This window comes from Periplaneta americana, chromosome 8 (genome assembly GCF_040183065.1).
Source record: "Periplaneta americana isolate PAMFEO1 chromosome 8, P.americana_PAMFEO1_priV1, whole genome shotgun sequence".
In the NCBI taxonomy this organism is placed as follows: domain Eukaryota; kingdom Metazoa; phylum Arthropoda; class Insecta; order Blattodea; family Blattidae; genus Periplaneta; species Periplaneta americana.
In genome coordinates, this window is record NC_091124.1 from 83,198,378 (window position 1) to 83,225,601 (window position 27,224).

The window sequence follows — 27,224 nt, forward strand, 5'->3', positions numbered from 1 at the left end:
CATCACTCACCAAGCTACTATACCTTGTTTTTTCTTAATGGGTTTATTTTATGACGCTTTATCAACTGCGATGGTTATCTAGGGTCTAAGTGAAATGAATGTGATAATGCCAGAAAAGTGAGTCCAGCATCGAAAGTTATCCAGCATTTGCTCTTAATGGGTTGAGAGAAAATGCCGGAAAAAATTTGAACAGGTAACTTGTCCCAGCCAGGATTTGAATCCATTTCACAGTCAGATATGCTGTTACTCCATAGCAGTGGACACCACACCTTGTTAGGACTGGTTCAGTAGGTAAGAGGTTATTGTATAATTGTTTTCTGTCATATAGCACAGTCTGTGGAGCTTCCACGAAAACTTTCCATGTTGTCAAAATGAGTTTATTGATTTGCAGATATAACAATTACTTGCACTTCTCAGGCAACTCATTGAAGTCGTCCGAGAGCTACACAGGTGAAAAATGGATTAGTCAGCACAGAATATAACTTTCAACATTTGCACCGACAAATCAAAATATAATGCAAGCACCTTTTCCTCTTGAATGTTCTTGGGCCATAGCTAGAGATGTTTGTTTTTTGTAATCTGTGATAGAGCCAAAACGGTTTCTATTGCTCTCATAAAAAAATCCGTTAATGCATCATTGTACGGTCATCGTAAGACTCCTTCTCAAATCGCGAAATAACGTGAATTTTTAAGATAAGGCGACTTTTGCCTTATTTTGCGAAATAACACGAATTTTGCTTTATATGTAGGCGTATTTATTTGTTTAATAATTCCATTTATGAATTAATAATCACGACAAATGAATAAATAATAAAACGAAGCAAATTTCATTCATCAAAAAATTGAAACTACGCCAAATCATCCTATAACACATGCTACTGACTGCTCTGACGTTCTCTCTGTGTATTAGTAACGTGTGCAAATTGCTGCTCCTGGCTTTCCTTGGAGATACGAAGAAAAATTTATTTATTATTATTATTATTATTATTATTATTATTATTATTATTATTATTTATTTTTTTTTTTTTGTGTTTTCACCGTTGATGGTAGCAGGCATGTCTCGTGTGTTCAAGTGTGGTAACAAAGAAAAATGCCGAAATCTGGGGTTTCGTTAACTAGTAGGTAGAGCAAATTAATTTAAGCAAGAAGGCTTTATTGTGTCTGGTTCAATTTTGATGTGCAAATATTGTGAATATCCTCTGGAGAATATATGGAGAAATGCAATTAAAGGGGTTCACTACACAAAAATCGAAATTTAGTTGGGAGTAGATTATTGTGTATTATGAAATACAATGATCTTCTGGTCAAGTGCGAAGTCAATTGGTGAAACGGGGCGTGCGCTATACAAGGAAAACAAAAGAGTCGGTGATGTCACAATACTCCTTCACTCACTGAACATTATTACGCAGGGAATTGATAGTTCGTTCACGTATATGAAATTACTTTCCTGTGACATGAAATCTTATCAGTTTGAGCCGGTAGAGTGTGATTCTGACAATATGATAGCAAAAGTGAAGTATATAGTGTTAAACAACAGGCAGAGCTGGCACACAATCATGTGTAAATGCGATCACTGGAGGGAAGTGTCTGCTGATAAAGAATGTGTTTGCTGCATGAAAGTAAAAAATGTTAAAAGACTTAAAACTGATGCATATTCTTGTATGACATTGCATTCTTCTTTCAATAAATTAATTTTGGACAGAGAAATTCTACATCATAATTTAGCCGTAAAGACAAAACAACACATACTTTCATCAGAAACCCCTGCCAATAAAACCTGGCGCAATGTAGCTTATAAAAATTTACAAGCTGGATAAATTCTTGGACATCTATCTATAGGACACCAGAATCGAGTTGTTATTCCAGTTTGTGTCGTGAATTCTACAAGACGCGTTTTTCCAGAAACTAGTGGAAATTATGTTAGTTTCAAAAAACTCTAAAATAACACACATTCATAATATTAAGTGAAATATAGTAGTGTATTAATGTGTTAACTTACATGCATAATGCACAAGAATAGTTTACTTATTACTTATTAAAACATTTAAAACTTTTAATATCAAAATTCTACCTCGCAAATTCTTATTACGCCTTAATTCTCTTCTGAAGAAAGCAATACTAAAGATTTTTAATGTCCCTAAAAAAATCCATCACTCTCAGCTGGTTCTGAATTCAGAAAACAATTTGATCTAATGGGAAAGTTACCATGGTAGGTATTTTGACATCGAGGATGTTCTTCACCAAAATTTAATTATAGGTACCATACATAAATTGTACCATGTAATTAAACTATTAACATATCCATGAACATAAAATACATCAAAATGGTCATAACATAGTATTATTTACAGAGATGTTAGCATTCTTAATACTATTACCTAAATTTAACATATCTAGGCTAGGTAATGAATTTAAAACTCTAGTAGGGCATTAGTACTGAAATAATTATTGCAATATAATTTAAAATAAAGTAACCATTGTATTTTATGTGAATTAAAAATAAACGCACACAAAGTTAGTATTATTATAAAATTACATATCTTCACAAAGGAGAGACCAATTATTGATAAAATTCTGTAAATTGCTATATACAGTTTGAATTTGGCAGGAAGTACAATGAAACTTAAATCCATTATTTATTACAATGATAAATTTTGTTTATGAGGGTAATAAGTTAAAGTACTGCAGATTTTTTTCATGCTATATAAAAAATCACACACGAAATGCAAAATAATAATTTAATCAATATTATTATTATTATTATTATTATTATTATTATTATTATTATTATTATTATTATTATTATTATTATTATTTACTAGTAATGTCATATTTTATAGTTTTAATATTAACATAGGCTATGTGACTACTAATAATGTTGTAGTGATTTAAATTTTGAAATGCTACACATAATCACATTATGAATAATGGCATGTCTACTGGCTGATTCTTGGTAGTAGGCCTACAATGGAGAAACATCATAAACGAGGCTGGAAGCCATTGGCTGGCTGGTTACATAAGCATAAGCATAATGCTTCTGTATCTGTCTATCTCCCTTTTTTCCTAACTGCCCATAGTGACAAGAAGGTATATTTGGTGTTTAAATTCATTCCGAGTCAAAAAAAAGTACAGTACGATTATTTAGTCATGACAGCTGTCGACAATGCGCCTGGGGCAGGCGAGTCCATTAAGTTACGCCAAGGGGTGTTCAGGTTAGTCAGTCACTTGCATTTAGAGTGATCAGATGTCATGCATGCAGTAAAGAGATACAGTTAAGCTGTACTGAATTCTTAAATGATCGCTCGCCCTTATATCTACTCCAGAGCTCACACCACTACTTCTATTACTTCCCCTCTTTCACATCGCTGAGCTATCAGGACTAAATAATCGATCTGTACCTATGAACACGAAATAACAAAATATAAGAAAAAATTAATAATAATTACCTTATATGTATACAAATAAAAAACATCTTTCCTCTAAAAATAGAAGAGGAAGCAATGCTTCTACCACATACATGAACCTACACCCCTGCAAATTACTGAACCACAACAAATTAGAATATAAGATGAAGACATTTACGAAAGAGAGCTAAAAGAAATTATCAAGAATCTCAAACCTTGCAAACAATAAGGCACATATTAAATGTTTTCAGAGTACCTAAGAGACTTAGGTTCAAAATCTCTAAAACATACTATGTTCAACAAAATCTGAAATTCAAATGAAAATCTACCAACCTAATGGCTAAAAGCCATATGACAACCATACTCAAATCCAACAAACTAAAAGAAAACATTAACTCATACAGATCCATCTCCCCCACTTCCACACCAGCCAAAACAATGGAAAAAAAATTATCACTGCCCGATTTAACTTGTACTTTGAAAGACACAATAACAGAACAAATAGGATTCAAACCAAACTGATCCATATTCCAACAAATAAAGAGACTAACCCAAGATATCAAATAGGCTTTTAATGGAGAAGAAAACGTACTAGAAATTTTTCTTGACCTAAAAGGAGCATATGACACAATCTTAATAAATAAACTAACAAAAATCAACATCAAAATTAAAATATTCTGATGGTTCAAATGATTCCTGACACAGAGGTGTTGGACTGGACACTTACTCAGGATGGCAGATTTTAGGTGGTAGAAAATTTCTGGAAAGTCATAGAGAAACTTGGGTAAAATGTAACGAGTCTATAGTGTAGAGCATAAATTTTTAATGTGTTCTGGTACTTCAGCTTCCAACCGCTCAGCAAAAAGATCATTTCCTGTTCTAAGGCAGGTAAAGAACTACCAGTAAGAGAGTATCACAATAGATTGCCTAAGTCACCTTGCTGTCCTTGCTATTCAGTCTAACCTCACAGTGAAACTGGACTATGAAGAAATGATAAAGTTCTTTACCAGTGACAGAGCAAGAAGGAAGCTTCTTGGGATAGCCTATATTAAATTAGTGTTCTGGATCTTCAAAAAAAAAACCATTTCTAAGCTTATGTAAATTTAAGGGGGTTAGAATTACAGTGAAGTAAGTCATGTTTTCAGAGGAAATTGTGTTTCAACAGGGGGCAACTACACCATAATAAAACTAGGATTGTAATCGGTTTAGAAACAAGAAGAATTGAGCAGCAATAATAAAATAAAATCTGTCTAAAAACAGGGCATAACAGTCTATAAAAGGAAATACATTGAACACATTTCTGTGGGAAGTGACTTATTCCACTGTCATTCTAACCTAAGTTATATAATCATTGTGGATCTTTTATTTGGAGGGGGAGTGGCAATTTTTCTTTTTTGCCTAGGGACGGACATGCATGCTTGCACATGTGCGCGCGCGCACACACACAAATATACAGGGTGCGAATTAACGGGGGGATTTCCCCCCTGTTAGAAAGTTGTTCCCCTCTCATAAATTCATATTAACCTCCCTGCCAGGGATAACTTCTATCCCTCCCCTCACAAAAACACTTGTTTTAATTCGAGTATACTTTATAAAGTACAGTATAAAGTACTTACTTACTTATTGGCTTTTAAGGAACCTGAAGGTTCATTGCCGCCCTCACATAAACCTGCCATTGATCCCTATCTTGAGCAAGATTAATCCAGTCTCTACCATCATATCCCACCTCCCTCAAATGCATTTTAATATTATCTTCCCATCTACGTCTCGGCCTCCCCAAAGGTCTTTTTCCCGCCGGCCTCCCAACTAACATTCTATAAATAAATAAATATGCATTTCTGGATTCGCCCATACGTGCTACATGCCCTGCCCATCTCAAGTGTCTGGATTTAATGTTCCTAATTATGTCAGGTGAAGGATACAATGCGTGCAGCTCTGCGTTGTGTAACTTTCTCCATTCTCCTGTAACTTCATCCCTCTTAGCCCCAAATATTTTCCTAAGAACCTTATTCTCAAACACCCTTAATCTCTGTTCCTCTCTCAAAGTGAGAGTCCAAGCTTCACAACCATATAGAACAACCAGTAATATAGCTGTTTTATAAATTCTAACTTTCAGATTTTTTTGATAGCAGACTAGATGACAAAAGCTTCTCAACTGAATAATAACAGGCATTTCCCATATTTATTCTGCGTTTAATTTCCTCCTAAGTGTCATTTATATTTGTTACTGTTGCTCCAAGATATTTGAATTTTTCCACCTCTTCGAAGGATAAATCTCCAATTTTTATATTTCCATTTCGTACAATATTCTGGTCACGAGACATAATCATATACTTAGTCTTTTTGGGATTTACTTCCAACCCTATCACTTTACTTGCTTCAAATAGAATTTCCGTGTTTTCCCTAATTGTTTGTGGATTTTCTCCTAACATATTCACGTCATCCGCATAGACAAGAAGCTGATGTAACCCGTTCAATTCCAAACCCTCTGTGTTATCCTGAACTTTCCTAATGGCATATTCTAGAGCAAAGTTAAAAAGTAGAGGTGACAAAGTATAAGTATAAAGTAAACGGAGAAAATAATATTGATGCATTATCATCACCGGCAAGCTGACAACAATTAATAGCTTAGGAATTACACATCTTATCTTAAGCCTGCTCATGGATGTAATAATTATTATACTCAAGATACAAGACAAGCAATGTAGTGTGATCAAGCGTTGAGTCGTATAGAATGAGGATAGTGATAATTTTATGTATGGTATTTTCTCTCTATGATTCTATTCCCCCCCCCCCCCCCCCATCAGAAATCTTAATTCGCACCCTGCATATATACATGATCTGATTCCTAAATTGATGTATGTCTATTTGCAGTTGATGTAGTGGTATGGGCCTCCTATAAAACCAGAAACACAACAGAGGAATGCAGAAAAACAATGAACAATGCAGTACTTAACAGGTCTAAGAACGGAGCTCTTAGAAAAAAACATGGAAATAGTCCCAGCAAAACAGTTTCCGTAAAGTGGGTGACTTTGAACGCTGAGGTGACTTTGAACAGTAATTTAGCGCCTTTCTAAATTAAATGCTGTACCCAATTGCGAAAAAACTGTTTAAGTTGTCAATAAATTAGTTCAGTTTTTTCGCAATTGGGTACAGCATTTAATTTAGAAAGGCGCTAAATTACTGTTCAAAGTCACCTCGGCGTTCAAAGTCACCCCACTTTACGGTTACCAATCCTTCTTCCTTCAACACAAAATGAAGACTTTGAACTCACAATAATAAATAAAAAATTGTCAAAGAGCAACAAAACAAAATACCTGGGTATCCAATCAGATAAGCTAAACTGGAAACACCTGATCCCCTCAACAAAAAAGAAAGCAGACTCTCTCCTAACCTTACTGAAAGGCCTCAATAGAGCCACCTGGGGAAGCTCGCAAAATATATGAACCAAACCTTCAACACTTAAGTAAAATCTATTATGAAGTATGGAAGTGAATCCTTCGCTAGATCAAACAAACTACAAAAGCTTGAACACATGCAGGAACAATGCACACAGACTTCTGTGGATCAGCTAAAACAACACTAATACGGTACTCTATCCACCAATAACAGAAGATATAAAAATTCAGGCAGTATCACACATTATTAACACCAAAGCTATCTGTGACCAGAAATAGACAAAAGAGTCAATTACAAACAAACTGAAAAAACAGTAATTAATGCCTTGTGATCAGCAGCTATGTCCAAGGCTTACAAATCAAACCAGAAATCGACTCATTAAGAAACCAGGTAATTCCCTCAAATATCTATCAACAGCAGTATTTTATGTTAACTTAACAGGAAGGATTAAAAAGAAGATACTATCAAAAAGAGACTATTGGGTATTCCACTGTATGCTGAAACTTAACATTTCTGTTTCCAAACTAAAAACAGGTTCCATCTGCCAATTCTGCCCTGATTATGGAAATTGTATGCAGTTCGGTGTGAATGTCAAGTTCCAGGACATGGTGGAATACCCAGAAGTCTATTTCTGACCACATTCACCATGAAAACCTAAAAACACAAGATATCAATCCAGAAAACCTAAAACAGTTGACATTAGAAACCATAGTGAAATGTTTCCCAGCTTACACATGACGTCACATCTATTATATTCTATCAGTCCTCCCTCGAGTGTGGCGCATGGGCTGGGACTACCATCGCATGTAGGCTGCTTGGGTGGCCCCATTGTACTACCCGGAATGGAATGGTATGCATGCCCTAAGACCCCCTGCTTTACAGATTCACTGGGAGTCACCTCTGAAATCCCCTACAGCCTTCAGAATTCCTTTACCTTTCTGCATAGGCATCACTGGGATACCTCAACCCTGGTCCTAGGAGCCCAGGAGAGAGCCCACATTATATAGCACTACCATTAGCAACTAATGCCCATATACTACAGGATCCAAGTTCGGTGGCGACTACATTGGATCAAGCCCAAATGTGGGAAAGAAAAGATGAACCATAATGATGATGATGATGATGATTTTTTTTTAATTATCGTTTATTTAATGGCGCTCGCAACTGCCGAGGTTATATCAGTGTCGCTGGTGTGCCAATATGTGATGATGAAAGAGAGGGTGTGATTATGATGAAATAAATCCGATGTCCAACGCCAAAAATTATCAATCGATTCTGCTTCAATTGCAAGGAATCTCAACCAGTGTTGCAACCAGGATTTGAACGTGGGCCCACTCGTTTCATGGTCACACATGCTGTTACTCCACAGCAGTGGACCTTCACATCTATGTATGCTGACTATACATGATCAACAAATGGCGAAACTGGAGCCGGGACTTATTCAATACTATTCTCTTACTCAATGGTATATTTCTAAACAAAACAGTGTCCTGGCTCTGAGATTTCGGTAGTATCGGTAGTAGGATAGTTGTCGTCGTCATCATTTCCGCAGAAATACTTACGGAATATCACGAAAATATGTGGGTTCGAATCTAGATATAGAGGTTGTTAGGTTTGCGAAGTAGACTTCACTATAAAACTGTTTAAATATGAATAAACTATGACGTTTTATAAATGAAAAATTTGATGATAATATAAAAATCATGGAAGTAGCGGTGCCAGGCCTGAAATACACCCCTGTTCTTATCACATTGCAGCTGGAGAATGTAATACGTACAAATTTCTCAGTCGAAATAGAAGCAGTAAACTTTTCCGTGAATCAACTATTATTCAGAAAAAAAAACTTGTTTTAAAAGCAGTCGTCCTGGTTGATAGTAAAAAGCCAAAAACATCATCAAAATTCTAAACAGCATCCAGAAAACAACAGTATTTCAATAATGTTGCAATAATGGGTAATGAAATGGCAGGTCAACCGGCCAAATTACGTACCACAAGAACATAAAGCAATAAATAAAGTCAAAAGACACCGAATGTCTAAAAAAAAAAAAACAACTTGTATACAAACCATGGAAAAACATCAATCAAAACTAGAAGAAATACAAAAACAAGGCAAGATAGGAAGCGATCGCAACTTTCAGATTAACAACACAGCATGACTATTTAGCTGCCCACCTTCATAAAGACGAAATTATAAATCAGAGACAAATAACAACAACAACAACAACAATAATAATAATAATAATAATAATAATAATAATAATAATAGTTGTTTTTGTTGGAACTATAGGCCTGTATTATAATTTATATGGATACACATCAAAAAGACCGAAACATTATAAGCAGGGAAAGGATTTATATGTAAATACATATTTACTTATAAAGCTAATATAATTTATATTTTGCATTATCTTTATGTTTCACAATGTGTAGGGTTGAAAAATCCTACTTTTATTTTCCATATTTTTCCATATTTTAGAGTTTAGTACATATTTTCGTTAATTTCCATATATTTTCCATATTTCATATAAAACAGTCCATATTATATTAGGTTTAACAATAAAACAAAACAAAATTCCATTAACTTTTAAAAATACATTTCAACAATAGAGATTTAAACACATGTTCAGTAATCCCTTTAACATCAGAGTTATTTGAAAATTAGCAGTCCTATCAACAATGGGAAAGTAAGTTACAAAACTGTATTAATTTAATTTAAAATTTTTAACAGACTTCAGTTGTGCAGCTCAACAGTTAAATGCCAGTCAGAGTACACATAGGTTCAGTTTTGTAAATCATACTATAAAGACGGTAAATATGCCAAAAGTACGTCATTCAGTCAATTTAAAATCAAAACTAACAAGTTACATTTCAGAATTTAAAGAAGATGGTTTATCAACTGACAATAAAATATTATTTTGTAATTTGTGTCAGTGTGCAGTATCATCTACACAAAAGTTCCTGGTGCAACAACACATTACAACTAGTAAACATCAGGCCAACAAACAACTAAATTCCAAGCAGAGACAATTGTTTTTAACACAACCAACAACATCGAATGTAAGATCTGAGTTTAACATCGACCTGTGCCGTTCTCTCATCTCTGCTGATATTCCTCTCTACAAACTAAAGAATAAGGTCTTCAGGGAATTCCTTGAAAAATATACTCAACATACAATCCCGGATGAGTCAACACTTAGGAAGACGTATGCTCCATCCATCTACGATGAGACAATACAGAAGATAAGAGATGAAATTAAAGATAGTTCAATTTGGGTTTCCATTGATGAGACTCCCGACAAAGAAGGTAGACTTGTTGGTAATGTAGTTATCGGTTTGTTAAGTGAACAATATTCTGAACGAATTCTTTTACATTGTGATGTTCTAGAAAAGTGCAATAACAAAACTATAGTTAAACTGTTCAACGAAGCTATGGGTATCCTGTGGCCAAAGGGTATTATGTACGATAATGTGTTATTCTTTATTAGCGATGCTGCCCCTTATATGGTCAAAGCTGGACAAGCATTATCTGTTGTATATCCTAAATTGACTCATTTTACTTGTGTGGCGCATGCATTTCATCGTGTGGCAGAAGTGGTCAGAGACAATTTCCCTAAAGTAGATTTGTTGATTTCATCAGTGAAAAAAGTATTTCTCAAAGCTCCCAGTAGAGTTAACGTGTTGAAAGAAATGTACCCTGAAATTCCATTGCCACCAAAGCCAATTTTAACTAGATGGGGTACATGGCTAGAAGCAGTTGAATATTATGCCGAACATATAGACTCTATTAACAATGTTCTCCTTGCATTGGACTCTGAAGATGCAGTCTCAATTGATACTGCGAAAACAGTTACCTGTGACATAAGTGTGAAGAATGACTTAGCTCACATTCAGCATACATTTTCATGCATCATAAAAACGCTCAAAAGTCTCCAAAATAGGCACCTTTCACTATCTGAAAGTTTTGAAATTATAAATAGTACTGTGGAACAACTGAATCGTGGTAGAGGTAAAGTTGCAGATGCAGTAAGAGCTAAGGTGGACACTGTACTTTCAAAAAACCCTGGATATGAAGAACTACAAAAGGTTGTTGCTGTGATGAGTGGTGAATCAACAGTGAAGATTAACTTGGACTTATCCCCAGCAGACATTGTGAAATTGAATTATGTACCAGTTACTTCTTGTGACGTCGAACGCTCTTTTAGTCAGTATAAATCTATCCTCAGAGACAATAGAAGAAGATTCACTTTTCAGCACTTGAAAGAAATGTTTGTAACCTATTGTTATGGTAACAGACAATAAAAATTGTGTTTTGTTGAAACTACATTGGAAGATAAGGTACGTCCATTATATTTTTTGTTTAGTTTGATTAAAATGTACCAATATTTAACGTACATAGTCATTTTTTTATAATTTTAAGTCCATATTTAATTCCATATTTTGGTAAAAATCCATATTTAATTCCATATTTTGGTAAAAATAACTACATATATATTTACATATTTCATATATTTTTAGTCCATATAAATCCGTTCCCTGATTATAAGTAATAAACATCGTCATAATTGTACATACCGGTAAGTTCTTCTAAAGCCGCCGTTCCGATTGATTTGACCAAGGACAATGAATAACTGCGAGTTGCGTGAAACGTTATGTAGTCTATGAATATGCCTACGTATACGTACAGTATCTGTATGCGCACGCTACTCGCACAATATTTTCTTTTTTCTTACATTACACTAGGTATATTTCGTCACGATAACATAATATCAATGAGTTGCTATGGTGATGTCACGTAAACTTACACTACCCGTATTAATGCCATAAAAAAGGTAGGTATACTCCTAAAAAAGCAATACAAGCATTTAAAACAAGACCTTTGCACACTGAAATTCGAAAGTATGAGAATGTTATCGCGACTATATTCCACGTAGGTAATTTTTCGAGTGGATGTGGATTTCATTCATACAAAGTTATCACGATTAATTTTGTTTGAAATTACATAATGGAAGTTTAATTTTCCTGTTAGAAATACATTATTTAAGTTAAGGAATTGTGCGTTAAAGTGAGTAGGTAGGGTCTACTGCTGTACTCTCACTGTTTTGAGGAGCGAATTATTGCCAACGATTTTCGAACAAGAAACCCGACTGCAAAGTCGTGTCATTTATCACTTCGATTCTTTACTTTAGAAGCGCGATTTTTAACACTTTCGTTAGCTGAACGGCAAGAGCGTCGTCGTCCATCCACAGTGAAATCCGAGTTCAAATCCCGACTAGTCCAAATTGAAAGATACGGGAATATTCAAAACAGTTGGTAGGCCTAGCAGTAGCGGCCGGTGATCGAAATCCTCGGTGAGGCCAGATGCAACTAGTTTAATTGCCTCCGATAGGAAATGTTTGTTTATGATATTAATTATTATTGTTATTATATTATTAATATCATTATTACTGTTATTATTATTATTATTATTATTATTATTATTATTATTATTATTATTATTATTATTATTATTATTAGTCTATTCTTATTATTATCAATGAAAAATAATAATTTCACTCACCAAATAAGCTGTTATGCTCTGAGTTTCAGTGATTGTTTCAGTGTAATGAAGCAACCCACATGTGTTGAAATCCCCCTTTCTTTCTTTTCTTTTTATTTTTTTCTTTGACAGCAACAAACAAGGCCAAGAGAAGTTTATTTTGCATCACATTACCACATAACCATTTATGTTGCCCATACCAGGATGTAATAGAAACTCGCGTTTTAAGATTATGTGTGAGAAAAATTATCAGCGATGTCGTAGCTATCTCGGTAGTCTCTCTCTTTATTTAAAACTTCCTTTCTTTCAGTATTATTTCTTCTCAAAAAAAGGACACTCTAACAATGAATTAACTGCACCAGCATTACTTCTCTCATTTGTTTCTGTTTATATTTTCCCGAAATACATAACATTGGCCCACATTCACTACTGTACTACACCCTCGCTTATATGTCATAAACTGAGACATAAGGGGAGAGAATCGAGTGGGTCTCTGCCTGCCAAAGAGCTGGAATTTTGTTATTTATGGCCTAGTTAGGAAGACAAGTCACCACTGCTATTCCCACCCCATTCTACCCTTGAGGCCGGCCCATGGATGGGACGAGTGAAATCTGACCAGGCCAGACGAATTGTGCCTCAGCTACAACGTTTTAAGCGCAAACTCAAAGCCCGCGAAAGGACATGAAATGCATTAAGCGAGACCCGGCACGAACGATTCTGGCCTCAGGAACAAATTTTACTGCAAAACAGGTCTATATACATCAAAGTTTTCAAATGCTTCTACAGCGATATATGCTTTCATTCAAATAACTAATACATTATATGAAAACACAAAATTTGATTTCAGTTAAGCCAAGTGACTGAGGCCCGGCCTCACTTGCCTCAGTCAATCAGCCGCCACTGAGGCCTAGGTTTACTTGATGCTGACCAGATGTCCGGTTTTCATCCGGATAGTTTACTTTTTATGTGATGCATAGATCCGGATGTATAACACTTCGGATTTAGCATCTTGTTGATCTCAATGTCTGAAATATTTTTCTTAATATAACTTAAGTTGCAAACTACTGTAGATTTACATTAAGTAGGTTACTGCTACTATTTCTGTTATCGAAAATATTAATTCTCCATTTCCTTTATATTATGACGTGTTGATAATATATAGGCTTACAAAACTTTTTACTTTTGTATGATGTGCGAGGGAAATATCTCCTCCTGCACAAAATGAGTGAGTTCACAAATGTGGTTTTTATAGTGAAGTTATAAACTTATAATACAGTATAGCTACAGTTAGCAATTATTTTGATTCATAGTTTTTTGCCGAAGGGCAGGTCTTTCAATGCAATCCCAGAATTCTCCAAAATTTATACCTTTTCGCATCCAACCCATATGTCTTAATCAGTGGCGTAGCGTCAATGTAATCTAAAAAGCTCAGCTTCCCCAGTTAATAATAATTTCATAATAAACCTGCAGTTTATGAACAAAATTATTTATTAATTTTAATAGAGTTTATATTTATGCGTTAAATATTGTGATGCGGCAGCTCAGGATGATTTGTGATGCAGCAGTAAACAAGAAGCCTGCACACACCAGCTTTCAAGTAGACTGGTTTCTTTCACTCATTCTTCTGTGTAACTCGCCCCGCAGATTTTCCATCCCTTTCTAACTATCCTACCCTGGTCGCAAGGCACGGAAGAAGCTAGCTTTTACATTGAAAGTTTCCGAGTTATCCCTTTCGTGAGTTGTGTTCAGTTGAAGGTTAGTGTGCATTGCGGCTGATATAATAAATAATGAGTAAAATAACAGTTCCTGACACCAATTTACTTGAATTTTTAGGATAATTCTATTATCAAGACTGACTTACGAACAAAAGTGCGATTTAAAAGACAAATGACCGTGTCTATTTGTTAGAGATATGTGTAAACCATGAAATCATATTTTACCATTTGAGGTCATGCCTTGTTGGTGTTACGAGGTTCCAACCAATCTTCGGACTGCTGACTTGACATTGACTACTATTTATTTTAAGACTATATTTTTGTAATACGTTTTATCATATGTACACGAAAGACAACTTGAGTTAGCTTCCCCTGCTCAAAATTTCATGCTACGCCACTGGTCTTAATGTCGTCTATCATCTGACATCTTCTTCTGCCACAAACTTTTCTCCCATTCACCAATCCTTCCAGTGCATCCTTCAGTAGGCAGTTTCTTCTTAGCCAGTGACCCAACCAATTTCCTTTTCTTTTCCTGATCATTTTCAGCATTATTCTTTCTATTCTACAAAGTGTCACTTCTTATCCTGTCTGCCCATTTCGCAAGCTCCATTCTTCTCCATATCTACATCTCAGTCCTGTCGTTTCTCTTCACTTCGTCGTAATGTCCATGTTCCTGCCCCATACAATGCCATACTCCACACAAAGCACTTCGCTAGTTCCTTCCTTATTCTTTTTCTAGAGGTCCACAGAAGATGCTCCGTTTTCTATGGAAAGCTTCCTTTGCCATTGTTATTCTCGTTTTGACTTCCTGGCAGCAGCTCATGTTACTGCTTATAATACATTCCAAATATCTGATGCTGTTCACTTATTCTACTGTCTTATTTCGAATTCCAATATTTACTTTCTTTATTTTTCTTCCTATAACCGTGGTGTTCGTCTTGTTTGCATTTATCTTCACTCCATATTGCTCACAGCTATTGTGCAATTTCCGTAGCATATCCCTTCAAGGACGCCTGCAGGAGGTATATAGTGGTATTGCTACCACTGAGATTTTTTTTTATATTTTTTATGCGTTCATTTTCTACTTTTTTTTCTATCTATTGAGCAATCTTTGACATTGTCCATCACTTTACCCTGCATTACATGTACAGTGGAATGGTCATTCAGGTAAGTTATGTGTAATCATTATTATTATTATGTTCGTTTGGTATGGTTGCAGCATTTATCAGAAAATACTTATATGCATTCCTTAAATTTATATATTTTAGCACCCTTCGGAGAGTGAAAACATGGCTAAGAAACACCACGCGAGATGACCGTCTTTCCTCTCTATGTATGCTATCCACACATTGGAAACGCATAGAAGAAAACAGGGAATCATTTTGCATAAAGGGTCATTCCATATCAAATCAACAAGGCGCTCAACCCGACAGACTCAGATTTCTTTCAAATTTTTGAGGGTTTGTTTTACCTGCCGCTCTAAGTAAAACTGCCGAGTTTCATATGTCCTGTGCTTTTCGTTTTCTGTCAGTGGCGTTTCAAACATGAAGAAAAATCCTATTTTTGTAAGCACACCGCTTCAATTAAAATTATATATCTCAACAACGTCTCCAAGTAAATTTACAAAAATTTGGTGATATATTCTTAATATGTGATAGTTTTTATTGCTTATATTGTTTTCTGCATGTATTCAATTACACTAAAAAAAACATGATGAAACAATTTTTATATATTCATATTTAAAAATGCGGGGGTTCAATTTTAAGGAAAAAATATATAGTACGGCTCAATTAGTGATATAATGAACTGATAAGTTTCAACTTGGAATCATCATAGGTTACAAAGATAAAAATTATTATGTCACTGCAAGCGTAAGCTAACCGTATAAGTCGCGATCATTATGTCCCACACATTCGTTGTATTTAATTATATTTGATCATATTCTTGAATGTCGCTATGTAATTTAACATGTATTACATAATTCGAATTTTTTAAATTATTACTTCAAATAAATTATTGTCACATGGATTTTGTTTTACATTCTGATGACACAAACACAGACAGTATAGTTCCACTAACTCCAGCTAGAATACAATTTCTTGGTCAGATTTAGAATTTTTCAACACTGCATATAATTTATTTCTGCTCATGTGATTTACTCCCTGATTCTTTAATCACAACAGATATTTCTTACCAGGCATCATTCTGCTTATCTCGTCAGAACAACAGAATTCTTTAACTTTACCGGCAACAGCCGCGAGCAAGGGTTTTCCAGGTTTCAGATTTGGTGAACACAAAATTCCCTTTCCCTTTGCCAGGACTTTTGCTTTCCGAATTATGCATTCGAAAGCTGAAAGAAACTATTTTTTATATTATTTACGCTCCAGCTTTTAGGTAGTAGTGTTAAAATGGTGATTTTCTCACTTTTACCTGAATTTTGAAAATTTTCCTGCAACTGAGACAAAATTTCAGAATCAGAAAGGTCCTGGTTCCTCGGCGTCTTTAATATCGAAGACTTTATCTTTTACAATATTTTCAAATTTCTGTCTCTTATATTTCTCTTGTTGTCAGGGGCGGCTTTAGAGGTAGTGCCGTTGTGCCATGGCACTATCAGAATACAGAAGGAAAAGGAGAATTCATATTTTCCGCTCAAAACCTGAGAGAAACAAGTTACGCTTATACAATCTCTACCGTCAATATGATCTTTGCAGCGAAACACGTTGTAACCAGTGTTTGGAGGATGGATCTGTGCCAGGCACTACATCCCATAAGAAATATAATGGGATGCGCGCGCAGTCTTCATGTTCGCTCGTCCTTTTCAGCATCTAAAGCATGATCATGGTATTCATAGTCGGCACTTTATATCACCATTTTGCAAAGTGACACTTTTGACGAAAGTGGCTCTTTCATATTAGTGGTATTCATAGACGATTGAAGAAGTGCACTTTGCAAAGTGTCACTTTACACCAGCAAAGTGTAGAGTTACAATTAAGTTGGTAACAGAAGTCCCACAATGCCTTTCAAAACAAGTGAACAAACGATAACAAATTAATGTATAACCCACAGATTATAATGCTTGTGATTTGAGTTTGGAGTCTAATTGATCGCGCGAGAAAGAAAATATATATTTAAAGTTGTTTTATTTCAGTTTCTAGTTTTTGTTGCCGATAGTTTTGATTATTTCAGTCAGTTCAGATATATAATATTTTATTAAATAGGTAGTGATACTGCTGGCTAAATTAGGTTAGGTTTTGTACAGTACATAGCCGATCCATTGATTTATATAGTTAGGTTTTGTGCATATCTTTTTCATTGATTTATATTGTTAAATTAGGTTTTGTATGTATCCGTTCCACTGATTTATAGAGATAGGATATCTTTTATTGGTTTATATAGTTAGGTTAAGTTGGACTGAGTAGGTTAAGTTATATATATATCGTTAGGTTAGGTTTTATACGTACCTGCTTCATTGGTATATCGTTTTATTCCCTCCATTTTCATTTTTGTCTTTTTCGTGAATAGTGAATGGAAGTCATAAGAATGAAATAAACACATTACTACTGCTATTATTATTACTTCTTTCTCTCTATCTCTTGTCCATTATTGCTTGCTCTTCAGGAATATTTTGAATGCCAAGTTCTTCTACAATGCAAAACAAAATAGGCCTAGGCCTAATTGTACGATATTTCTTTTCATGGTGAGGTTATGACTGCACATGAACTAGAGACAATATATCAACAGAAGCAGCCACATCAGATGTATTTCAGGAATATTTTGAATGCCAAGTTCTTCTATAATGCAAAACAAAATAGGCCTAGGCCTAATTGTACGAGATCTCTTTTCATGGTGAGGTTATGACTGCACATGAACTAGAGACAATATCTCAGCAGAAGCAGCCATATCAGATGTATTTATTACCGGCATAAAAATATATATTATCAAAACAGTAATGATTATATCAAAATCAAGATAAATCTTATCTCAAAATACAGGTAGTCAACAAAAATCAAAATCATTTTAAACTAATATATAATTATGGAATCTGCTTAGAAAGCAGGCACGTGAGGTCTCTCAATGCTAATTTTTAAGATAGTTACGCCTACATTAGATTGAAGTTAAATATTATTTAAGTTAAAAAAATTGTTTCAGTAATAAAAAAATAGGTTATATATAGGCATATCTACTTACATATCACTTTATCGAATTGAGATTAAAAATATACGAATGTTACAACAGAAATACCTAAACTATAATATTATAGATATTAATATATGGTACAGATCTGTAGCATAGAATTTTAATGCAGTCAATACTGTATTATTGGAGGCACTGACAAACCTCTATTATTAGTTTTTGTCAACCGGCCATCGAAAAGATGAGCAGTCTCAATAACAGTTTCTTTATCAAATTGGAACCGTTTTTTTAATTCTATAGCATTATAAAATTCCACTGGATTGTCTTTAGGCATATCCCTAATGTAGCGCTTTCGTACATTGTCCAATAATTGTGCCACCTCTTCCTCATGTTCTAATAAATAGTTCGACAACTTCCAAGACGTCCGCCATTTTTCTACAAAGTGACACTTTTCGGCTCAAAGTGTGGTCGGAAGTACACTTTCATCCAAAGTGTTCCTTTGCACCAAAGTGTCGACTGTGCAACGGAAAAGTGATACTTTGCGTCTTCCAAAGGACACTTTAATCGTAAGTGTCGACTATGAATAGCAGCCTTAAATGTGCCAGGCACAAATTGTCGCTGGCTTTTGCAATGCTTGTAAAACTGTATACATCCCCATTTACTACGCCGATCCCTTACTACCTCTCGCTGTCTGTCCTTCCGCTTTGTCTGAACAAGTTTCGTAGAGCGAAGGCTGCAACAATAAGATAATAAAATCTCTCCCGGTTTCTTGAAAACTTGCTTGAGAAAGTTTTCACTTTATTATTTCTACCATCAGTACCAAGTGTAGTGTGAACGTGTTAAAGTCGTGAGGTTGTCATCGTAATAGTGGTCGTGTTATCGTGTTGTGTACTGTGAAAAAATGAACTCGGTTGGCGCTTTATTGAAATCTCCGTTTTCAACATTAACTTATGAAAACAAACTTCGTGTTAAAGAATTAGGCAGACCTATACCGCACTTAAATATTCATCAAAAGCAGCAAAGTGCTAAAGTTAATAGATCTCGCAAATTCAACCCAGATATTTATTTAAAAAACAACTGGTTGTGTGGATGTGATGTGAAAAATGCGTTCTTCTGTTTCCCGTGTGTTCTGTTCCGAGGTGAACTTAGCTGGTCAAAAGTGGGTGTGACAGATTTAGTACACTTATGGGGTAAAATAAAAACACATCATAAGTCAAAGGTTAATATGAATAACGTCTTCAGTTTGTCTATGCTGGGTAAAGTGAACACTGAAAATCAGTTAAATTCACACTACAGACTCGCGATTGCAAAACACAATGAGCAAGTTGATAAAAACAGATATGTGTTAAATTTAATAATAAATTGTATACGATTTTGTGGGGCACTAGATTTAGCACTAAGAGGGCACGATGAATCTGAGGAGTTTTGTTTGCAAAATAGACAACTTCAACAAAAAATGATGGATTTATTTTCAAGTCAGAAGAATCGGCGAATGGGTTTTATCTATCGCGCATATTAACCTGGTCAACAAAAGTGCTCAAGTGCTCCAGTTGTATAAATTTTGGTGAATGATTATTATTATTATTATTATTATTATTATTATTATTATTATTATTATTATTATTATTATTATTATTATTATTATTATTATTATCAAGCGAAAAATACATTAAAATATGCACTTTTATTTTTGTTTCAAATGTCTTATTTCACTTCACTTTTTTTGCACAGTTAAAAACCTAACAACATTTTTAAATTGGTTTCTGTGAGGTTCCTGCACTTGTCAGTCAATATGTTTTTGTAGGCAGAGAATGACCTCTCTATATTGCAAGAAGTTACGGGTTTAAACTTGAATGAACATATTTGTGACAGTGTCAGGTCAAATTCTTCATTCAAGTTTTCGCCACAAATAACCTTCTCCACTGAACAAAAGAATCCGCAGTCCGGGTTAGCATTTAGGACCCTGCCCAATTTGTTTTTCGCCGCTACATCCACTTTCCCACGGGCATAAGTCAGGGATCTATGAAATTCTTTGCAGATTCTTTCTTTTGTTCCATTCTTACAATATATGAAATATATGCGACATGCTGGTCGACTTGAAATTTTTTAGTACATTTCATCTGAAATTATAATAGACCTTACGGTTACCTAGATACGATTTAAAAACGGACATCGTAATTTAATAATTATTTTAAACAAGTTTTGTATTTTTTTACAAAGAACAACTGTCATATAAAATGTTCGGAAACAGAACAGCATTGCTTAACTCTTTACTCCAACAGTCGCAAAATACGACATCCTCATCTGATCTAATAAAATCTTTTCCTTTACAGTAATCCACTGTGCAAAGAGTACACTTTTGGAATCTTTAAATTGGAAACATATTAGAACCACATTAACACGCGCAAACAGAATAAACAAGCAGATTAACAACTTACGATATTCACACACAACAGACACAGTTTAACGGTGATTCCAATTTTAGAAGAATCTAAATTGCTACTAGTACTAGAAAAGGAAGAGAATTTACAACCTCCCTGAAAGAGGATGCTTTTGACCTAAATTATTTGTCGGCAATTTCCTTGAACCCTCTATATTTCCTCTCTACTTACTATTCTCAAAATATCCAACGTAATAAATTCATTATGACACGCAGTGTATAGAGGGTCGTCGGTAAAGTGTTGTAAAAGTGGACTTTCGTCCAGGGAAAGGTCCTCTAACACCTTATTGTGAAAATCTTAACATTTCATTTAATTTTTCTGTTATTTAGTTTTTTTTTCTTTTTATTCTTCAATCCTGATTCCTGAAGCTAAAATATGGGATATAAAATCGAGAAACTGAGGTGTCCACACAAAACCATTAAAACATGCATTTAAACTGAATGTAATGTATATTATATGCATTATTAAGCTAAAAATTACCTAAATATGCATTATGCATGTTTTTATCCCTAAAAAGTCGAAAACATGTAAATATGCACGGGAAAAGTACACATATTTGGAACCGGAAAGTAATGAAATGGATAAGTACTAAGTTTGAGCTATGTCCTATGTTTCTATAAAAACATGCATTTGCATGGAATTCTCGTCTCTAATTATTACTATTACTATTATTATTATTATTATTATTATTATTATTATTATTATTATTATTATTGCTTATTTCTTGTCTTTGGTTTAGACCATAGGCGGATCCAGGGAGGAAATAGTAGGAAAAAGAATTACCCTCCCCCTTAGGGTATCCTGGATCTACCACTGATTTTGGCACTAGGCATTAAATATGTATGAGCCGCCACTGCTTGTTGTAGACTTTCTTGCTTAATAAGGAACATACCTTGGTCAAAAAGACTTGTATTTAATGAACTTACATTTGCTGTAGAGTCGACGTATTCTTCATTACTAGAGTCATTATGAGGATTCTGCGTAATAGCATCATCTTATATTTTTATTTCTTTGCGACACATAGCGCACATCTTTTGTTCCTGTTTTAAATCAGGAAATACATTAAGCATCCACGATATAACACTTCTTAAATTTTTCCTCTAATTACAATGCCCTGATTTCTCGAAGGGATTGCAGCAAACATAGGCCTATAACTTAAAACGCAACTCCATTACATCGCACAAAACTACCACATACTACGAAAACTAACGACACTGCACTTGAAAGAGATTGCACGTTTTGTATAAATTGAAGACTGTATAAACTGCCACTCATGACGGCCTGACAGAGCTTATCAGACAAATACGAACTCGTGCGCATGCAGTGTTGGTGTAAGACGGGTTTAAGTGCTACAAACCAATACATTGATATATTTTTTTACTGATATTCCTGAAACGTTTCCAAAATGAAACTTACACCAAGGGGAGAATACTCTTACCTCTATAACATACATTTTTCGCGAAATAATTTATGTCCCGCATTTATAGATATTCAATGTTAAAATGTGTTTCACGTGACTATCCAATAAAGAACTCATTACTTTGATGCAAACCTATTTTTATTGAAACGTACGATCCATTAGCTTTAGAATAAGCCCAAGTTTAAGATTCTACCTAATTAGAAGACAAGTTATGAATTATTTTTGTTGACATAGTATGCGACATTTTTACATTTTTTCTCGTATTGACAGAATTGCTGTATGGATATCGTGCATTATTGAGGGCTAAAATTTTACATAATTAATTAACTTAAGGTTCTTTAGCATCCCACCAAATTTAATGAAAATCTGAGGTGGTCGGGTTGAAAAGTCCACTTTTTTGTGTTGATTTGACATGGAATGGCCCTAAAGTGATTGATATCTATGGACGAGAACCTAGGCGACTGCAAATTTTGTTTCAAGCTCAAGAGTCAGAATAGTGAAATACTATTAGCTGGAATATTGTATATAGATACATCAAAACATTAAAATTTGAATTATTATATTATATAATTTTGAATTAAATTTTAAATTTAGTGTAATTTAGATTTCAGAACTGGCTATTTTGAATGTTAAATTATCTTTCTTCTCCTCTATTCGTTTCCTCTAATTTTCTAACCATCTTGCTACCACTGAGATTGGATCCTGTGGGCGCCCTTGTATTCCTTAGTATCATCTCCTCTTCTGCTAACAACACCATATCATCAGTAAATCTTATGCACTTTATTCTTCTTCCTCCTACTGTCACCCCTCCCATGTTCTGAAAACAGTTCTTCACTAAATTCTCCAAGTAGATTTTAAATAGGACAGGTGATAAAGGATATTAGCAGTTATTATCGGTGTATTAATTTTACTTTAACATGAGTGACAATGACAAAGAAAATCATTCCATTCCTAAATCTTCTACTTCTGAGGGGGGAAAAAAGGGAGGAATTTCCAGAATCACGCAGGCCCAAACACAGATAACAAAAATTCAGAGATAAATGGTGTTCAGTTCCGCAATTTCGAAATTGGTTAATTCCTGATAAAAATTATCCTTATAAAGCCAGGTTTATGGCAGACATTGAAATATGGTAATGGCGGAAAGATGAGACGGAAGTTCAATAAAATTGTGCTGTTAATTATTTTCTGTGCCTAGTTTGTTGAAGTTGGAGTACATAGAATTTAGTCATTGAAAGATATGATTATTAATTTTATTATATCACAGTAAGTAGGTTTACTTCTACTTGTGTACTAAGTTGTGCTAATTTCGGTGAAACTAACACTGAAGTAGTTTCGGTGATTTCGGAAGTAAAAATCGTTGAATTTATAAGAATTTTTTTGTGGAGGTGCAGTTCATCGTATATGCAAGGCATAACAAAAGTCTAAACTAACCAAACCTAACCTGTGACAGTTTCGTATATGCAAGCTGGATAACCCGAGTACGAAGGGAACTACCTCAGTGCTAGTTTAGCCCTGATGGTACTAATAATTCGCCTATGAAAAAAAAATTATAATGAATGTTGTTTTTCAATAAACATAGAGAATTTCGGTCAAAATATTGAGTATTTTGCCTGGTTGGTACGAGAAATCATGTTTCAACATATGACAACACTGCTGTCGACTACACATCATGTGGACGAAGAGGTAGCCGACCATATCTAACTCTATGTACTAGACACCCTAAAACAAAATGGCCTGATAGAGTTCTGCATTCTTTTGCATTAAGCGTCCCAGTTTCACACCCTTGAAACAACCATAATGAAAAGATTTTGTGTATCATGAACTGGACTGACATTAGGTATAACTGGAAGTTGATTCGGCTGTGCGTGAGCTGCAAATAATAATAATAATAATAATAATAATAATAATAATAATAATAATAATAATAATAATAGATCATATACTATGATCTAGGACGTTAGCCAGGGTGTAGTCATAAATAAAATAGTACCAGAGCGCATCGTGAAAATTTTATTATTATTATTATTATTATTATTATTATTATTATTATTATTATTATTATTATTATTATTATTATTCCTGTTAAGGTGCTCTTCAAGGAAAAGCATGTAAACCGCGTATTTACAGCGACTGCGTATTAGGTGGGTAATCTAATTTTGACTTCTATGCAGTATTTGTTATATTATTATTGAATTACAACTATCATGGACAGTAGTACACATGCCATTATGTAATACGTCAGAGATATTTACAGTATCAGTATGTATTTAATTTTTTCGAAAAGAAAAATGTCCTTTATACGTAGGTAGTTGCTTTCCTGGTAGGCCTATGTGAACAATGGCTAATTTCATTTTCAAGACGATTTAAATATGAATTTACACAGAATGACATATGAGGCGTTCAGAAGTCAACATGATTAACTCCTTTTCCAAAGATTTTGAGATGGTTAAAGTTAAACACACACTACCGGTATTAATTCTGTGATGTAGTCTAGAAGAATAATGCAGTCTTTGGGCTTTTTACTGAACTATGGACCAAATCACATTGACCACTGAAAATATGGTCAATTTAATACATTGCCAACTTATAAACTCTGAAATAACCAAAAGTGGAGTTAATCATGTTGACTTCTGAACGCCTCATATAATGAGAGAACAAGAGGTTTTCGTTTAACACAATAATCAGAATCACAGTCACTGAAACTTCAATACACCAAAGAAAATAAACTGAGAACACAAAAATTTCCATAGTTACTGCCAATAACTGAGGAAGGTTGTTTGAGAAAGAGGGTGCAGGAAAAGGTATTGTATTATAACTGTATGTAGGTTTAAGCGCGCAGGTAAAGAGTCGAATAAGAGGATGGGGTGTTTTTTGTTGTGTAGGCTTAAGTTACGCTTAAATGTGAAGGTAAATACTGTATTATTATTATTATTATTATTATTATTATTATTATTATTATTATTATTATTATTATTATTACTACTACTCATTGGTAATGCCGCTGTTATTTACTACTAATCCAGTGATACTTATAAAATACAAAGTTGAGTAAGCAAGTAAGGCAATTATTATTTTAAAAAGTAATAATGAAGGAGCACGTTGTTCACAGGTTGCAGAAAAAGGTACCGGGGCAGCATATAAAGACACATATATACTCAAATGAGATAATAGTATAAGTTATCAATCACAGTGAGAAAAATGTTAGGGTATTTCCTGCATCTGCTCTCAGACAGAGGTTAAGACCCTCTTAGAGAAATTTTCTATCTAAGGTTTAGTATATATAGTATATAGTGTTTTTTATTGGAGATATTTAATGCAACAATTGTAGTTTTGACAAATACGTAAGAAAAAAAACTCTTCTTTTCCTTCCCTAGAATAATTGGTGTCCCCCTTTTTTCTTCTTCACTCAACATTCGTTCCTTTTGTTCTATAACAGGCGCACATGCAATCGGTAATGATTATTATAATATGCAACTACTCGTGTTTTCGACTAAGTCACTGTACACAAAATCTACACCACCTATATCAACGTACTTACAGTAGATGGCAGCACGATGGCAAAAGTCTAGCCTTGGAGACTTCCTCCAAGAATCAAACGAAGGAACTGCAATAATACCCGCTAGATGTCAGAGTCACAATAACAATAATTTTTTTTATATAATTATCATTGCATTGACAATTATTTTACATTAGACTATATTGCTGATTGTGGTTTCATCCAGAAGTATATGTTCTCAGATAATTTTAATATATATTGGGAATATATTATGTATTTTTGAAGTAAAATGATTTTTTAAGTTATTGTACCCGCAAATGATTCACTATAATAATGTGTATATTAAATGGTCACTTGCGTACGATAAAGTTGCATCAGAGGGGTTTTAATTGACCTTTAAACTGTGTTGTGTGATGATTGAAAGATATGAATTATTTGATTTATCTTTCGCGTGGTGGGGACTGAACCACCTCACCGCGTACTTTCTGATATCACAGTTTCTGATGTAGTTATATTATTTATTAAACAATTCTGTTCGTTTTAAGAAACAGTTTCTACTAGTGATGGGCGAAGTTGTTCTTTTCCCGGAACAGTTCCGACTGTTCCGGTTCCGAAAAAATACTATGTTCCAAATAACAGTTCCGAAATAACAGTCACCAGTGGTGATGAGTCGGAGTCGTTGAATCGTTCAAACGAACGGTACAGTACCCTCCCTCTTCACCATGCTGCTCACACTGGAGCACTCATAGGCATGACATAGTACACATTCTTATCTATAGATGGCACTGCAATGCACATTCGAATCGATTTTGGAAAATTGCTGTGCATGCGGACAGAACTCAAAAGCTTAATGTTAGTAATTACACAGCTGTTGACTACAAGGACAGAATACCACTTTTTTTTCGTACATAAAGTTATAAAGACATGGTAGCCAACTAAAAAAAAAAATAACATAACATTTAAAACATATGGTATGTAATTTCTGTTCTCTCTATTACATAATAAAAAAAAAACAAATCATTAATTTTTATTTTTACTCTTCTTAATGCACAGTTATAATAATAATAATAATAATAATAATAATAATAATAATAATAATAAATATTACAATTTCATAAATGAAAAAGATATATATTGGCAGTACTGAAACCTGGAAACCCCGCAGTGGGTTAGTAAAATGTTGGAATCGCATCTTTACCAAAGTGTAATTTAAACTTCGCATTAAACCTCGCTCTCCAAATCAGTACTTATATGGGTAGTTTCCAACAAATAATGCTACAACATTTTTGTCGTTATTTGATAACAGAGAAGATAGCACAAAAACTTGTGCTTGTCAGACTTAACCTCAACAAACGACATACAGACATTGTAACTAAACCACTCATTACCATTTACGACTTTAACCTTTGTATAGAATCAGCTGATCAATGAATTAATAATAGTATGCGTACTTTATGACTTTGTAGAATGTTTATAAAACAGAATTAGTCAACTAATGGTGAAATAAACCATAAAGCGGGAATGAATATTACAGATTATTAAATACTTACTATAACATTACAGATGATTGGCCAGTCTTACAAATGTTGATATTAAAGTTCGCGCCACCGCAAGGATTTCAATTTCCATGCGCCCCCCTCCAACCACGTGAGAGTTTCAAGTACCAACTTCATCCAATG

The 27,224-nt window shown here is 34.2% G+C and overlaps 1 protein-coding gene across 3 annotated transcripts in view; it reads right to left on the reverse strand.

Moving 5' to 3' along the window:
- LOC138704823 (ATPase family gene 2 protein homolog B-like) overlaps nucleotides 1–27,224 on the reverse strand; it is a 463,635-nt gene that overhangs the window by 103,281 nt on the left and 333,130 nt on the right. The window lies entirely within an intron of this gene.